An 18,626-nucleotide genomic window follows, 5' to 3' on the forward strand; every position below is an offset into this window, starting at 1 on the left:
AAAAAAAACTTAATTTTTAAAAAAACTGGTAATGGGCAGACTTTAATATTTCAGTATCTAAGTGAATTGAAGCCTAATGTCAATATTCTGAATATTATTGCTAATAATTCACTAAAATATTTTTCTGATAATCTCATAATTCAAACATGAAATGTTGAAGAGCAACCTCAAAGATCATATATGTGCAAATTTTATAGCAAACACACCCACCCAGTACACATCAAGTAATTCCTTATTTATTAATTATACATACATACATATATATATATATATATATATACACATATATGTTAAGTATTGTTGAGTGCAATCAGTACAAAAGAGAGAAAAACGTATACGAAATGACTTGCACGGTTTCTAGTAACAGAATGAATTTATTGGTCCCATATCATTCGATCAGCTTATTTATTTAGTCTGCTGACATCGAAATAACAGCTGGCTAAGGCTGCAACTCCTCCTTACTAGTTTACGAACAATCCTTGTAAACTTATACTATAAAATATAGTAACATAAAAAACAAAAACAATAATGAAAAAGTATATATTGTTTACAAAAAGTATATATATATATATATATATATATACATTAAAGTATGTTCAATAAACAATAGATTAACAGTTCTCACGAACTCTATTATATACAAAAAGTAGAGCAAAACAAAAATAGAATCATCACTTTACACATTTAAAAAATGAACCATAACTTTTTCAGTAGTATCTCCATAATACAAAAAAACATTTTAATTGCTGCATAAGAAAACGTAGTACAAGGAGTTGAGTTGAGGACACTCTGGATTACTCCTGCACAGCTATTTTGGTTAGTGGGACTTTAAGTTGTTTGATATTAACAGTCCTGTGCTTTTCTGGTTCTCTAGTGCTATAGAATAGTTACAACATTTAACATTTCATGAGTCCATAAATTTAAATACAATTTTTATTATAAATCAATTATTTGTGATTGGACATCAATGGAAAAGAGAAATATGAAATGAATGGGAAGAGAATAGAGAGAATAAAAATGATATGGTATGAAGAAAAAAAAAAGGAAAAAATTGATAATGAAACAAAAACACAGAAATGTAACATAGTTAAAAAAAATAAATTAAAAAGCAATGCATTATGATATGTAGTGAAATGGAAAAAATATATAATTTTTTTATTACTTAGTTAGTATTTATATTTTATCTAATTAGACTGATTAGAGTTCTGTTATTATAGCTACCAGTTTTATTTTGACAGAATAGTTTATTTTTAAGTAAAGCATTTCTCTCTGCTGTTTTCCTATAGTTTCAAGTTTTATTTGACTGCCTATTCCACCAACAATTGCTTAGATACCACTCTTTGATTGGATCACATTCAGTAAATAGATTACCTTCTTTTTCCAATATTCAAATAATGAAATTTTCGAACCAGAAGTTTCCTTTGATTACAAATGTGTTTCTTTATTCGTAACCATCATTAATAATGAGATATTAATGAACTGTACTAAAGTTGTAAGCCATGACCTATTCTCCTCCCAAATAATTAATAGTTTGCAAGGAATAGTAAATAAATTATTTTGTCTCCAACAGAAGTAAAAAGAGTTAATAATAAAGGGTTTATCAGTCATTACCAATCCAGCCTTACAAATAACAACTTTTATTTGCAAACTAATTAAAGTGGGATCAAAGGATTGACCAAGATATCAATGAAAGGTTAAATTAAAAGTTATTACTTAGCTGTTTGCAGAGGAGACATTTGATCACTTCTATATCCTGTTAATGTTTACATATACCAAAAAAGTTTCATTTATACAAAGAATACTTAGTACAGACATTTTGTTGAGATTGCAAATATCAGAAAAAATATGAAAATGTGTGAAACATTATTTAATCATATTTATATTTATGGATTTATTAACTTACCCGAGTTGGGATAAAATCATCAAAGACACTGTATCTATAGATGGTATAGATTCAGTTTGAAAGACCGAAATGTCTACTTTATGTAGATAAGTGTGAACAGTATAGGGTACAGCATACATTTGTTAAAAGAGCTAATCTAATGGTTTGTAATTTTCATGAATATTTTTTTTTTTTAGTTACTACATTATTTTAATACTAAAAATATTAAGACCATACATTTTGCAATAGTTGAAAAGCAATGGTATGTGTTATGCTACCACAATTGATGGTTGTAAAAAATAATACCAAAGACAAGGGAGGGGTAGGTTAGAGGTCAGTCTTTTATGAGTACTAAAGGGGTAAGTTGCATTAAATTTAATATTTTGTTGTAATTGTATAAGTTATTCATTATGTTCATTAGCACTCTATTACTTAATATAAAATGAATAATTATAAAAAATCATTAGTGTTTACAAATTAATTAATGGACTTTTTTCAGCAGATACAAAAAAATTAACAATAGACTTGTAAAGGTACTAAATTATAATCAAAATACCTTACAAAATGTAAACCCTCCATGAACTAAACATTTTATTTTAGATTATTTAAAGGTATTCATAAACTTTGTCCATCTAAGATTTTTAAAAAATGTAAATAAACACCGAAGTTGAATTAGTCCATGATTATTCTATAAGTAAATTTAGATTAATTTACAAGTTCAAAAATTAGGTTTCATCAGTAAATTATTTTTTCTTGAAATTGAATCCAATAACGATCAGAAAAAGATATAAATAATACGGTATCACAGGTCGGAAAGACTTGACAAAAATCAACCCTGTCCTGCCCTCTGTGTTTGCTTAGCGTAACCAATAGATAAAGCAGAGAAGAAAGCATTTCTAATATTTCAGATTCGACATTTCTCTGATTAGATACAAAAATGAAATATTTTTATTATTTAAAAATCAAACCATAAAATTTTCACAACTAATATTTTCAGTATTTGATAGCAATATGAGTAAATATTCTTATAATTAATAAAGTATGATGGCATGAAGTTATAAAATATGATCCTTACTAATAAATTATTATAACAAAATATTACAGCAATGTAACTCTCCAGATAAAGTGAAACAGGGCTAAATTATGTAAATATAACAAAGAACTTTAATATAGAATAAAAATAAATTAGTAAAATTTACAGATATATTACTACATTAAAGACAGGAATCAACAAACAAGTGCAAGGATTAAACTATTGAAAAACATAATATTTTAGTATAAATTTGGAATACAGAATATTCATGAATGAAAATAAAAAAATAAACTATTAATTACTTCAATTTTCTTTTTTAAATATTGGCATGGGTAGCTTCATTTGAGAATAGAATAATAAGTAATAATAATTGACCATAGATTAATATGAGGAGAAGATGGTCAGGGTACAATAAGATAAATATGGAAATAAACCAAACTTATTTATTTGTGCCGACGTTTCTTACATTAAAGCACTGTAGACAGAACTCCTGCCTAAGCAACCCTGATGCTGGCCTCTGAAACACAGGTAGAAACTCCTAACCATCTCCTCCTTTAATAATAATATGTAATGTCTTAAAAGATATGAGCAATAAACAATAAGAAATGAAGAATGAAAAACACTATGGTTTGACAAAAGATACAAAAATTAGCAACAGATAACCAACCTATTCTAACCAAGGTGGGAGGGACTTTTATTTCATGGCAGCCCCACGGAATGTAAACTCAACCTCTTCCCCTCACCCCAGGCCAGCTTCGAACTGGTGCCATTCCAGTTCAAGTCAATAAGAGTGATGCCTCGACTTCCTTGGTTATAAACAGCCTGCCTACTCCATATCCTAATGGCTTAATGAAGAATTTTATCAATTTGGAAACCATTCAAAAGATAGTCTAGTAAATTTGACTGTCTTTGATCTCAAGTTTCCAATGCAAGAGTAGATCAAGTGGCTGTCACTCACTGCTTACTGCTATAGAATCCTATGAATCCTATGTATCCTACGTAACGTGTATTGAAGTGTAAGGATTCAATTCAAAACTTGTCTAAAGCAGTATTACAAAATTATATTAAAATATTTTAAAGGGTTTACCTAAAAAATAGTGTTGGCAAGGTTGATTCATTCACTCAGGTTCTCAATGCATCAAAAATATCAGATTAGAGTGAAATTAATAAAACATTGGTTTAACATGATATTATTTACTAATAAATATTCTACTATGCCAAAAGCAAAAATGCCTGATTGGAATCATCCAGGAGGTTTTTAAAAATTAGTTTTATTAATAATACATTCATTATTTTGGTATTTACTGAGTTAAAAAATTTTATACAAGGTAATAATTTATTACATCGTCTTGGTCTAAATGTTATGACTTGATGAGCTTTGTCTTCCACTGGCTCACGGAGCCAGTTCCTGTTAGAATTTGCTAGAACCAGAGATATTATAGTACTTGATCTTCATAAAGCTAGTCTGGCCATTGTTTTCTTCCTTTAGAAAATTCCATTGATATTTGATTATTTTCTGCTGATACTGTTGAACTCAAAAATAGCTTCTACAACATGTATTATCAAAACTGCAATACTATTGTTGGGAAACGGGAAGATGGGAAATAAAAAAACCTGCACCTTTTCATTGGTGAGTGACCAGGGCGGTTAGCATACTTGGACTAAGATACCTCTACACTGAAAGGCACAAAGGAGGAAGGAAAAGAAGAAGAAATAGCTTCTGAAATATTTCACTCTCAACATGGAGGTTCTTCCTCACTGTTGGAGGAACAAAAGTAAGATTCAATTGCATCACTTTTTGATTGCACCTAATATTCTTCTTGAATGATCTATCACAATTTAGACAAATATTTTTTTACTTCAGTTAATAATGAAATTCCAATAAAAATTTGCCAAATAAATTCCGTTGCTCAGGGCAAGTGGCCTTCCACGCTCTCCAAGATTCGGGTATAGGGTAAGTGCACTACTTTATTTTTTTTAAATATTAAGAGTTTGGTGCCAATAACCATTTCATTAATGGTGCCAGTTGTAAGCTGAGAGTTAAGCTTACAACTGGAAGCGATTTTGAAATGATTGGCACCAATCTTTAAATTTTTAAAAACAAAGGTTGACCTGTTGATAATTGGCACGTGTAAAGAAATAGTGAACTTACTCAAGTTATGAGGCAAATGAAAGAAAAACAAACTTTAACGATATTAGTTTTATTCAAAATAACTTCAGTCAGCTTCAATATATTTATATCAATACTGAACATGGCAGAGCCGGCCTTAGGCAGTTATGACCGCTGTGATTAAGCATAAATTTTAATTTGAAATGAGTTAAAAATTTTGATTTACAGTTTAGGATAAAATAAAAACATAAAATGATCAACTAAAGTTCACAGATTAGGCAATATTATGTTCCTAGGTCATAGGAGGGAGGGTATCGACCTTAAGGTCTGCACAACAGTGGGCATTGTCCACTTCCTTCTTTTTTTTTTACTTAATTCAATGGACAAAATGAACTACTTTCTACTTTCTAGGAAAACGGATGAAATGGAGAACATTAGTAATCTTTGGCTACTTTTGTAGATGACGGGCAACCACAATTGCTATAGGTGATGGATATAAGAATACAATACAGTGTATTGTAACTTTTCTAATCAATTCTAATGAATGATTACCTGGTTGATTGGTTACTTGTTTTGTGATTTTTTTTTTTTAGTTTGTTTCTTTCTTTTTTTAAATTGTATCTGAAGCTGCAAAGATAAATATGGGAATTGTCTTATGCAAAAAAAATGCCGGCTACTATTTCTAGATTTAGGCAAGGGTCTTACATACTGAATCATAAGGTAAAATAAAAAAAATATCGAAAATATTGATTGTTAGCTTGAATAATGCCAACAAATAAAATCTAAGGATTGTAGATTATGCTATTTTTTTTCTTTTCTATTATTTTTATTTAGTTTGTGTGGAGTGTTTTTATTTATTGCAAATTTCAGTTGTATAATTGAGCAAAAAATTTAAGTAAATTAACATTTAAATCGTAATTGTATCTTTAACTGTTTTTGTTTTGTTTTTATGAAAAAAAAATAAAAACAAAATTTTTTAAATTATATCTGGATATTTGACATTTAATGATTTTGTCCGGGACGGACGAACTTATCATGAATTATAAAGGAATGAACTCCATGGTTTCCACAGAATCCTTATACGTATCTGCTCAGACTGACTCAGCAAGAAGATTTTTTATCTACTGTTTGAAGAAACTTTCAGGCTTTAAATCAATAAACTCGAGAAAAGAAAATTTTACTCCGTTAACATTGTATAATATTTTATTTTTTAATCCTCTTCTTGACAACAATTGAATATAAACAAAATTGATTATTAATTGTTTTTCCTTCTTATTTTGGTGGTAATAGTATATTGTTAGAAAAAAAAATACAGAGTATAATTTGTAGAAAGGCATTGGTTTTATAGTATATAATCAACAAGAATAATATTGTTTTATATTAGAAAATAAGACGAAAAATAATAAAAGCCAAGCGGAGAATTGACCTTGTTTTTCAATCTTGGCAGGTTTTATAGAATCGGTGTTAACTTAATTTTTGTTTTTCACATTCAAACTAGAGTGTTGTCACAATAGAGATACCATCTATTTGATAAAGATTTAAACTGTTAATTGTTGATCATATAAGATAGTGTTTTCCAAACTTTCAACATCTGTGTATTCCTTCAAAATAAACTCATACACCCATAAAAAAAAATCATATAATTACTTTTATAAAACTCAAAATATATTTGTTTTTTTTCATTTTTAGTAGATAAATTAAATTTTTAGTAGATAAGTAAAAGTACACAGCAGAAGTAACATGGTGAATTTCATTACTTTCTGTTAGTTGATTTCTACTAATTCGGTTTAGAAGTTCTAACCTCTACTAGAAATCCAAGTGCGCATCCAAATGAACCAAAGCGTCCAGGGACGTCAGAGCTACGCATTCATACAAAACAACAAATACATAATACTTACAACTAATACATTTTTTTTTACCGAGACTCCTATTCAAGTCCTATACTGCCCCTTCTATTTTTCTTATTTGTAATAGAAAAAAATAAACTGCTTGTTGCAGCATGCGCAGTCAATAACCGGTACAGTGTACAGTATATACCCTCATGAATGTCTTCACAGGTTTTATTTTTATATATTTATAAAAAAAAAAAAAAATATTCAACCTTACATTTTATATTTGTTGCACAAATTATAATGGTCGAGATTGGGTTCTGGTGGTAAAATTACTACTACAAGTGAAAACATGCCCGGAAACTGTTTTTTCAGGGCCCTTGGTTTCTCTCAGCGTCACTCCTAGCGAGGGAGCTTACTTATACTTTGGAAAACACTTTTATAACGTGAGTTGAGGTAATTACATAATTAGGAATCTATTTCAAAGTTTATATGTTGGGAAAGCTTCCATCTATGATAATTTGAAGGAAACCCATAATATTTAGTTCCTACTTCCTATCATATATAGGAAGTAATGCTCCCATCAAACCAAATATGAGAAAAATTCCCATTTATGGTAAAATGGTAGTCAGTTGGAGTGGTGCGTGAAGCTTAAAATTTGAGGACATTCTACCATATCTACTATATTTACCTGCATTATCTCTAACTAATAAATTTTTTGAGAGAAATTCTCTAATAGAGCTTTCATACAAACCATAGATTAATATCAAATTTTGCCACGTCGGTTCCGGTAATAAAATACTTCCAATTTCACGACGAGGCCTATAGCAATAGTGGGGAGGAAGCGTTTTTCATTTAGTTGAGAAGTCCATAAAATAAAAATCTATTGAGGTTTTCATGAAAGTTCGTGTTTTATAACAATAACTTACAAAGCCCAAACAGATTATTGCAAATAAATTAATTAAAGTGTAAAAATTCTTGCTCTCTGAGCTATCTTGTTGTACATCTTTGGACACAGATTAAAACGTCAAAGATGAGGCCAATACACCGTGGCTAGAGGACATGACATTCCAACAGTCTTTGATGCCCTGAGAGGAATATTGGCAATGGTTGGCCCAGAGTCCTAAGAAGGCAAGAGCATGCTCTATTGCACTGCCCCTTGTGCAATCCGGCTCGTGATTATTAATATCCTTCGCAAGGGAGACAAGATGTTTCGTCACAATCCTGACAGAGGCTGCTCTCAGTGGCCGAGGTCATGTAGCTCTGTATGGCTTCATATATGTCTCTTTGTCTCCCTGGACCTTTGGATCAGTACCCGCAACCTGACTGCATTTCGTAATGTTAGTTCTTGTCTCGTGTCTTAAATCGCCAATAAGGAATGATATGGTGTCATAAGTCCACACACACAACAGTTGCGGTCATGCATATTCGGTACCTTGTTTGAAACGTAATCATATTTTCAAATGAACAAGGACATATCATTTTTTAAGTCACCATTCTAAGAAAATATTTATAACATATCTAATTGAAATTAATAGTTTTTATTTTTTTTAATAATAATAATCTATGTATTTATATGCATTACATATATATGTATTTAGCATGTATGTATCTTCAGTTTGTTTTGCAAAACCAATGAATCACATATTTTTGAATTTTCCCTATTTTATTAGATTAGTGATTGACAATATATAGATTACCCAGGTGAAGAATTACAATTAAGAATGTACCAAGTTCTTAAAAATGTAAAAATATTCTGTTTGTCATGCAAAAAGAATTCTTCTGACAGATAAAGTACAAGATATGCTCGACTAAAAATTATAGATTTATTCTTTTTCTCGTGGTCTCCGAGAAAACACGAACACTCACAAGATAGTGTTTAGATATATAAACACATCACATATGAGGAAATCAGTTATAAACACAAACAGGAACATTTTTTTCATAAAATGAGTTAAGACGTTCTTTCCACCAGATCATTTCTCAAGAAATGTTAGTAAGAATATTTTTAGAAAGAGCTCTTCAAATGTAAAAAGCGTCGTGGAGAAAAATTTAAATATTTCTGTAATTTTATCAAGCTAAAACAGTTTCACAAACTTTCAGCCGTACCTAATGTTTGTTTTCACAATTTTTATTTGTTATGATAAAGATAAAAATGGTAGTAAAAGATGGTTAATAATGACCTTCTTTTACTCGGCTGTAAATGAACAAACATACACTACCATATGTTTGAGATCCTGTAACATCTATTTTTATTTTAATATTGTTGAGATAAGATAAGTAATTACTTCACTAATATTCTAACGGAATTTAAACTATATCGTCTTTTCCTTCTCTTGGGTTTTCCTAACTTTATATTGTACTTTAATCATGATCCACCACTGTCCATTTTGAGTTACTACTTTCCAGCTGTTAAAGTTGCCGTGTGATATTTTTTATTATACTGCTAATATACTCGAATTTCCGATCTCCAACCAGGTCACTAGTCAATTCAAATAATATTGTTATAAATTAAATATTTATTTATTCAATATTTTTTAACTATTCGAAAATCGCCTGTCTCTAAATTTTTACCTATTCTTCCTCATAAGCTCTAATAATAGATCAATCCAGTCATCTTTCAGAGGAATGTTCTTGATGTAAACATATGAGGGTTTAGTTGTTTAATTATTATTATTTAAAAAAAAAATTATTATTCATTTTAAATAAATTACAAAGAAAACAGGAATATCAAAATTATAAAAAGTCGGGAACAAAAAATGTAAAAGAATATTAAATTTGAAAACTTAATAAAAATCAGGCTAATATTATTGAACTCATCTTCTGTAACATTATAAGTATTATTGTAGTTTTAGATTTTTTTTTTCCCAACCCATATACCTTACGGTAACAGGGCAACATCGGCCTATTTCTTAAAACCTCTATGCGTTGCCAACTGCTCGACTTCGCTGAGGGTGACACCTCTATTTCTTACCAGATCCGATATGAGGCCTCGCACCTATGTCCCAGTCTTTGCAACCTCCCATTATTATTAATTTTTACTCCAACATATTGGTGCATATCAACCTGTTCTAGATTCAAGCCTTTACAATTTACCATTCCTTGTTCCCTAGAAAGGCTTTTATGCATCACCATGTACTTAGATTTGGTCGAGTTGATAGTCGTTCCTATTCTGCTCAGGGCTCCATGCCATTTTGATGGCATGGTTGGATGCAGATTTTGCAAGGCTCCTTTACTTTCTGCAATTATGAGAATGTCAAAGCCAAATACTAAATTCTGGATACACACGGAATACATTTTCCAATTTCCTACTTTGGATTTCCAGCTTCCGATATTATTCGATTCGTGTATATTACAAACATTAATGGGCTTAGGCTGTCCTCTATCAACAGACTTCTTATTGAAAAAAAATCTGTCCAATCTTACAGAACTTTATCTTTTTCAGTAATCAACTCTCCAATTCTATCTCCAATACCACTCACTTTTCGTTTTTCCCAAGTGATGCCTTCAAAGTGCTCCAAAACTTTCTTTTATCCTCAACATAGTCAAATATCTTCATGTTCTTGATCAAATACAGGTCTGCCTTTCTCTTTAGACATCTTCAAGCTTGCTTTACCTCATTTAGTTTTTCTTTTTAAATAATCATATCTCCTGTGTTGTTAAACTCCCTGCTTCTGCTTCGATGTCTCCAGCATTTGCCGAGAGACGCGCTAATGTCCAGCTTAGAATGGTACAATGAAACCTCGATTTACCGTTTTTTTCTCTTAACTTTTAACTACCAGACCCTAATAAACGTTCAATACATCGTTCTTCCCTTTTTAAAATAGACTTTTCCTAGGTTAGATATGATTCACATAAGACTAGTCTTTTAGTCGATTATCACCTCGTACTAATCCTATGCTACTTGCGGCTGAATTTTTTTCTACCAAGAGATTAAAGTTTCGTGTAAAAATGTTATCTTCAAATAAATCACCTGGTTATGCAATTAAGATTTTGGAAGTATCTTCAAAATTCGGTTTCACTAATGACAACGATTTAATTTTGCCAAATTTGATATGAACAAAAATTATGCACAGTAATTAAAAAGTTCAAATAGTTATACTTATAGTTCCTCTGAATGTTCTTGCTGAAGAACATTACCACCACCATGTTTAAGCAACGAATGTGAAATTTAAAACCATTAGTTTTATTAACTTATGAGAAGCATTTTTACAAGGTAATGTCTTATCAACTCAAATTTCGAAAGTATAATATCAACACGAATGGTGAAAATCAATTTTGACAATGTTAATGTTGGCAAGACTTTTTTCTTTTAATTTACAATCATCAACAAAACTGCTAAGATAAATCAGCTCAAATATGAAACATAAAAATATATATTGTATATCGATAGAGTTTCTATTTTACAAAATCTATATAAAAAGATTCTTGACTAGATCATTTTTCTTCTCCTTTCCCCTTTTCCGACCCTCAAGAAACTATCGAGGTATCCCGTTTGAGGACAGAAAATATCTGGGCACATTAGTTATACAGGTTAAGTGAAATTAGATTTGATTGTGCCCTAAAATCGTATACTGGAGAACCCCTGAGTTGGAATCAGTCAATCATAAATGAACTCATATTGAATCGTAGTAATGTTATGTTCTTTTGTGTGAAAATGGCAGCGTGTTAACAAATATGATTCAGCAACGTTAAACACCACATCTTACCGAAACAAACTAATAGCTTCATTGAAGAGTGTTTAATTGTAATATATAAAAACTTTTTTTTTTAAAATATTTATTTATTGCTATTTACAACTGTACGTTATCATACATTTAGTAAATCTGATCTCGGTTAAATTGGAGTGTTACAGGCGTGTAGAGAAACTACCCATTGGCAGCTTTCTAATGACGTTTTACATTAGCTGGTCTCGTGGCCATCTTCTTTTCAGGCGCCTCGGAGGATTGTCAGGAATGGAAGAGGATGCAAGGTTAGAAACTAGGATTTGAGCGGTTAGGGAGTTTATAGTGGAACAAGTGATATCTGGTTCGGGCTAGATCAGTTACATAGGGAACATTAAGGTCTTTATGTATGATTTTATTTGTGACAAAGTAAGGAGCATTGAGGATTTTACGAAGGATTTTAGATTGTAAGGATTGAATATGAGAGGAATTCGAAGGTTTAGTGGAGCCCCAAAGCTCAATTCCATATGTCCAGATTGGCCTTATTACATTCATGTAGTAGATCAGTCTTTTGTAATGTTTTGGAAATTTAGACCGTTTGTCTAGTAAGTGCTGTAATAGTCGAAATCGACGAGCAATTTCCTGTCTTTTCAGTCTTGTGTGAGGATTCCAGATTAATCGTTTGTCCAAATGTAGTCCAAGGTAGCGGATCTGTTCGACAGGGGTAAGAGTAACATTGTTAAATGAAACTGTAGGGCAGTCGGTAGGTTTACGACGAAGGGTAAAGGTGATTTGATGGAATTAATTGGAATTTATCTTTATCCTCCAGTTACGACACTATCCTTCGAGGGCTGTGATATGGGATTGGAGAGTTTGGGATACGATTAATGGGTTATTATTAACTGCGAGCACACATGTGTGTCATCGGCGTATGTGGTGAGGATAGTGTTAGGATTGGTTGGAATGTCAGCTGTATAGACGGTGTAGAGGATGGGATCAAGGATACTACCTTGATATAAAAACTAATAATGATTGTGATTTCAGGCACAAAATTACATATATTATTAAATACAGGTGTTTATTCATTCATTATCTACTAAATTGTACATTGTTTCATTTTAAGTTGGAAGAAGTTAACGAATATCCTTTTAGTCAACTAATGTATTTAAACAGTTTCTTTCAATCAGCTAAGTTTAAAAAATAGAAGGAATTGACAAAAAATTGGACTTATATATGTTGTAGTTCAAATGCATATAAATAATGAAACGATAACATAAAAAAAAATTAAACTTCCATTCTGACATTAACTTACCGGGGACATTAAAGGGTATGTGAAGTATATATATTTACTCAGCTGCTGGTATAGCACTATTACTTATTCAATATAACAGAATGAATTGGAAAGTAAAATATTTGTTAAAATGCATATATTAACAGTTGTTTTAATTCATAATGTGATCCGTAACATAAAGCCTAATATATATGTATATATTTTTTTAATATCTGTCATTAAGAGAAAACGCTAATGATTTTTTTTAAAAACTTGCTCAAAGTCTTTTTTATTAAGAACCTTAAACTTTTCATGTACAGCAAAGAGGAACATAAATGAAAAAAAGAAAACTTAATTTGCGCATAACCCAAAAGGTATACATTTTGTGATAAACTATGTATATAGGGGGACAAATTAGTTTCCGCTGTTTTCTATAAAGGAATTAGGAGTTTGTTGTGGAAGAAAGGTACTTTACGTTTTATTTAAAGTATTGCTTATTATTAGACACTATATTTTCCCATTTTTCTGTTAGCATTCAGATTCCACATTGGAAGAACTCTTCATCTTTTGAGGCTAGCCATTAATTGACCCAATTTTCGGTATCTTCATATCTAAAGCGCTGCTCAGATATATGTGCCGCCGACCAGAACAAGAGAAAATTGAAAGGGGTGTTCTTGTGAACACGGCGGGTGAGAGAGGACCTCCCATTTAGGTGTTTCCAAGTCTTGATTGGTACAAAATGCAGACAGACATTGCTTTGTAGGAATTTTTGTCGTGTCAAGAGTACTAATACAATGGGAAGGCAAATATACAATTTTCCTTAATTATTCGGCTAAATCTCAAAAGTTGAATTTGGTAGAAATCTCATGTTTCGGTTTTGTTCGGTCTGAGCTACACATAATACACGATATCAAGCTGAACCTCCCAAATACAAGGATGAGTTCCTTCCCTGAATATTTAGTTTGAATGTTGATTTTGAAGCATGACATGAGGACCACACGATTTTTTCTTCTTTGTATTATCGTAGTGCATCCATTTTTATTACCAGTGACTATACGACGCAAAAACCTTTTTTGTTATAGGTATAATCAGGTGACAGGCAATATTTCGCTCATGCGAAATCGTCGTTCAACGTCTCTCGACTTCAATTTGTATGGTGCCCAATATTCTTGACCCTGAATCAACCTCAACAATTTTAGATGATATAAAGTTGCTCATTAGTTATTTCTAACGTGAATAAAAAGATAATTAAAATGGTACATACTAATACTATTAGTCTTGTCGATTTAACTTAACAAAATTACACTGACTTGTACAATAGTAACTTGTACTTTAGTACTTTTTAACTCCTGTGATACCGGTAATAGTTCTCTCTATTATTATGGGCTTGAACAAATCACCTCCTTGTTCAACCGTTTTTAAGGAACAGTCACAAACTACTGCACCCCTGACCCTTCATGGGTTGTAGCAATAGTTTTTTTTTTATATCGCTCGGAACTTTCTAGATACCCGTTCGAAGGTGAATTAAATTATCATATAAGATAACTATATATATTTAAGAATTATATATATAATATTTCGGACCAATATTAGCGAAGATACAGTCCTTATAAAGGTAGATACAGATCTAAAGATCAAGATAACGGTCTTATAAAATGGATATTTGCACGTGGCCTATTGGGCAAAGGGCTGCGTTTTACAGTCCATGACCATGTCCATATTTCTGGTCAGGAGCGGGTCGCCATTTGAAGTACAAGATGGCCTAGAGCAGCGGTTCCCAATTTTTTTTTTTGCCACGGGACTCTTCTTGAGCTAAAAAAATTCGTTGCACTCTGTGACTAAAAAATATAGCAGCAATATTGTCGAGCTAAAAAACCATTGCGGCACGATTGCCCTTAGACCGGTTAAATATATAAGAAAAAAATAAAAATAGAGCAAAGTAAATGCTGGAATACTGTGTTTATTTGCTATTTTAATTTTAATTTTAATTTATCCTCTTTTCTTTTTTTTTTGTAATATTTTGAGAAAGTGATATTCGCTCGCGGCACCCTTGGAATACGATTGAGGCACACCAGGGTTCCGAGGCACCACTTCGAAAACAAATAACTGGAAGCACGCCTAAAAGTGGGTAGAAGACTTCCGAGTAGAAGACGAATTGGTAGAGGACTAGTGTGATAATCACTAGAACATTTATGAATTATTTCAAAATAAATTTAATTCCAGCAGAACTTATGGGACTAAGCCACAAATATACAAAAATTAAAATTCTCAAAATTCATTTTCCGCTTACGAAATAAGCAAAACAGGCTCAGTGCAAACCTCTTCCAAAAAGCTTCTTTTTGGCTCCAGTCAGTTCTCTCCGCGAAATTCCTTAAAAATTCACTTTTTTATTTACTAAAATTATAACTAATAAGTAATTTACAAACTTCATTTGTGCCTTTTTATCATTGCGTAAAATTCTATTATTAATGATCTAATTACAATTCAAACTTTTGTTGTTGTAGTAAGTCTATTTAAAAATTGATGAAACTACAAATCAAAATTTCAAGATATATTTAAATATCAAAATGCTTTAGAAAAATAAAATAAAATACTAATTCCTTAATTTTGGATAAATCTTAAGGATTCGAGAGCGGAACCTCTAACAAGAAAGGTGGGGAATGAAAATGTAACGTCATCACTCAAACCACAAGCATCGCAGTCAAAACCAGCACCTTGTGTTGATAGGATGCAACAAATATTCTTACAGGGTTTGAAACATACATAGGTAATGACTTTTGGATATAAGCAGTAATTAGTATATTATCGAAATAAAAAAGAAGACAGTTTACTAACCCTATCTTATTTCATGTTTAATTAAGAATTATTTACTATCAGAAGTCATCTTATGTTTTATGATATGACAAGTGGTTTCATTTTATTTGTTTTATCATTATTTTATATATTCTGTTAATTATGGTTGTTTAATTTTATATTTTTGGATTCGTTGTATTATTTTATTTTATGACATCTTGTAATTTCATCTCTATTTTGTAATTTACTCTAAGGCTCTAAAGGCTAATTTTGACGCTTGTAGATTATTCTAAAGGGATCAATCCCAGAATAAATACAGATTATTATTATTATTATGTATTTAAACAAAAGTTTGTAAATTAAAAAACAATTAATAAATAAACTTATCCTCCGCAATTCTTTATTTAATTCGAAATCAAAAAGGCAATGTCTGTCATTTGTTATTATAATTTATCCATCAATGATAGCACTCTATTACATTAGATATTTAAAATACAGTTTTATGAATACGATTTATTTAAAAATTATATAAATAATATTATTTTTATATATTTCCGTATTTTTTCTACTATTCCAGTAATCATTATTACCATATTTTGACATTATACTGATACTAAAATTCTCAACTACGTAATAAATTAATAATAGTGCTGTACATGGAAAACGTGTAACCGTGGTAGTTTAAATATTTTAGAAGAGTAATTTGAAATTTACTAACCCTATCTTATTTCATGTTTAAATTAATTTCATTATTTGAAAAAATTAAATTATTATTATTTAATTAAATTTATCAAAGCATTATTAATGTGGCAAATGCATTGAAAATCTATGGATTATGTTGATAAAACTAATCCAATTAATATTTACTGAACAAGAATAATTATAAGAATGCTGATAATAAAAATTTTGAATTACGAAGAGTTTTCAGTTCTTTCCTGACATTAGTTATGAAAGAGAAGATATTAATATCTCAAGATTTAATGTTTCATCCTAACAGTTAACTTCAAAAACCTAATAAACTTTTGACAAGACGTTATCTGAATTCTCGGCAGAGATATCTAATCTACTTGGCTTTCAACTTTCTATTTACTTCAAACAGTTTGTATATATTATGAAACAAAGAATTTTTTCTGATTATAACAGAGCTAAGATTTTTTTTATTGATATGGTGATGTGTCTAATTTTGGTTAGTAACATTAATTTAAAGAAAATTGAATAATTAAAGCGTTAAAAATAAGAGTTCTATTGATACAAATTAAAGCAAAGCCTGTATTGGAAAAAACATTTGATCTTAGCCGATGGAACTTAATAAAAGAAAAAACCGGATATTTATTCTATGTAGCCAATGTCAAGGCACCATGTTTTTATTTATTGTAATCTTTAGCTGTTTATTTTAATACAATATCGATTACTGTGATATTTCATGTTCATTCAAAACAAAACTTTCAATCTTTCAAATATCTCTTAGTAATCAACAAGTCAGTTTTCAGCTTATCTGGGCATCATTAGGACTGAAAGCTACACAACCACATTAATATGATGTTCATAAAAAATGACAGATTTCAAAACAACAACCTAATATAGAATAATTAAATATAGATAAAACACCTCCGCAAATAGTTTAACAATAAGCATTATGATCAGTTATAGAATTTGCCAGTTTCATGAACTCTTTAAAACATACCCCGAAAGCCCGTGCAAAAAAATCGACATTATCTCATGAAAACTTTGATAATTTGTTTGAAGTCTTATTGCATTGTCAATCATCAATCAAATTAGAGCCTGTCAGTCAGATTACGATATTATTATAATGCTACCTGCAAAAATGGAAGTTTTTTCAAAACGTTAAAAAAATTAATTTTCTTTTAAAGCTCCATATCTTTAAAACTACCAACAACACTTGAAAACCTAATATAACATAATTTAAAGTATCGTATATTTTCCAAAATATCAGATTTACGATATTAAAGGTAAGGAGCGCCAAAAAAAATTATTTTTTTTAACTGTTCGAACAAAACCGCCATTTTTTCAGATATCATAATCTGACAGGCAAACTCTCATTTCTTCATAATAACGTAACGCAATAAAGAATCAAACAAGTGCTATCAAAGATTCCGTCAGATAATGTTGATTTTTTCGCACGGGCTCTCAGACTATGTTATGCTATCTACAACCAGGTGAAAATGTACGTCTTGAATTTTTCTATTAGCTAATTAAAATATAATAATAATAATTTTTACTACTACCAGTGGTGCATGGGAGGGTCCGTTAACATATATTTTGTGAGAACTTGTTGTTCGACCAGAGTTATTGTTTACCTTCCCTAATGTTTCAGTATTAATTAAAAAGTTTTAAAAGGTGAATGCACTACAAATGTACCTCATAATGAACGTTTTAGAAATCTAATTTTCAAGAGTTTTCCGAAGGAAGTTCTCTTTTACACCAAGTTACATGTAAAACATAATTCAATTTCCGGTTTAGAAGTCTGTAGACACCTACGAGTTGGGAATCAGTTGTTTTTACCGTGCACTAAAAAAATACTATGGCTAGATCCAAATGGTATAGTAATAGATTTATTTTATTTTTTTAACTATCCAGTGTAACAACCGTATTAAAATGGAACAAACCTTTAAATCAAGGCTCGTAGGCCCTTCTTGGGGGCAATGCAGCGTCCTTTGAACTGTTTACTCGCTTTCATGTTATACATTTTTTTTTTTTCATTTTACTATTTTTCTAATAAGGTTGTTATTTCATTTTTTATTTTAGCCCTGAAGTAGACTTGAAATTTATGCCGAAACGTTGGCACAAATAAAATAAGGTTCACTTCTTTATGTTCTTTATTAATCCACAGATCACATTCCTCTCATTCAATCAACGGTCAGCAATTTAAACATAATTATTTAACTTCATAACTGTGTAGTTGCAAATATAAAATTAGTAATTAATATAGATTATCTAATAAACGAAACAAAGAAACGAATATTAAGAACTTGTTTGAAAAGTCATTGTTAAACAAATTATTAACAATTAATTATTTTATTGTTT

General features: G+C 30.3%; 1 protein-coding gene across 3 annotated transcripts in view; it reads left to right on the top strand.

The window, feature by feature from the left end:
- Positions 1–12,668: 12,668 nt before the first annotated feature.
- Positions 12,669–18,626, top strand: part of LOC106692008 (uncharacterized) — a 12,983-nt gene continuing 7,025 nt past the window's right edge. Inside the window, exons 1-2 of one of the 3 annotated variants that reach the window (XM_014437922.2) lie at positions 12,669–12,845; positions 15,412–15,555. The gene's annotated coding sequence lies outside the window, so the exon portion shown is untranslated. Of the gene's footprint in view, positions 12,846–12,988; positions 13,163–15,411; positions 15,556–18,626 lie in introns of those variants that run through there. The other 2 variants (XM_014437916.3, XM_014437930.3) reach the window with 2 other exon arrangements.

Source organism: Halyomorpha halys, unplaced genomic scaffold (assembly GCF_000696795.3).
Source record: "Halyomorpha halys isolate HHAL.00 unplaced genomic scaffold, Hhal_1.1 Scaffold52.1, whole genome shotgun sequence".
NCBI classification, from domain to species: Eukaryota; Metazoa; Arthropoda; class Insecta; order Hemiptera; family Pentatomidae; genus Halyomorpha; species Halyomorpha halys.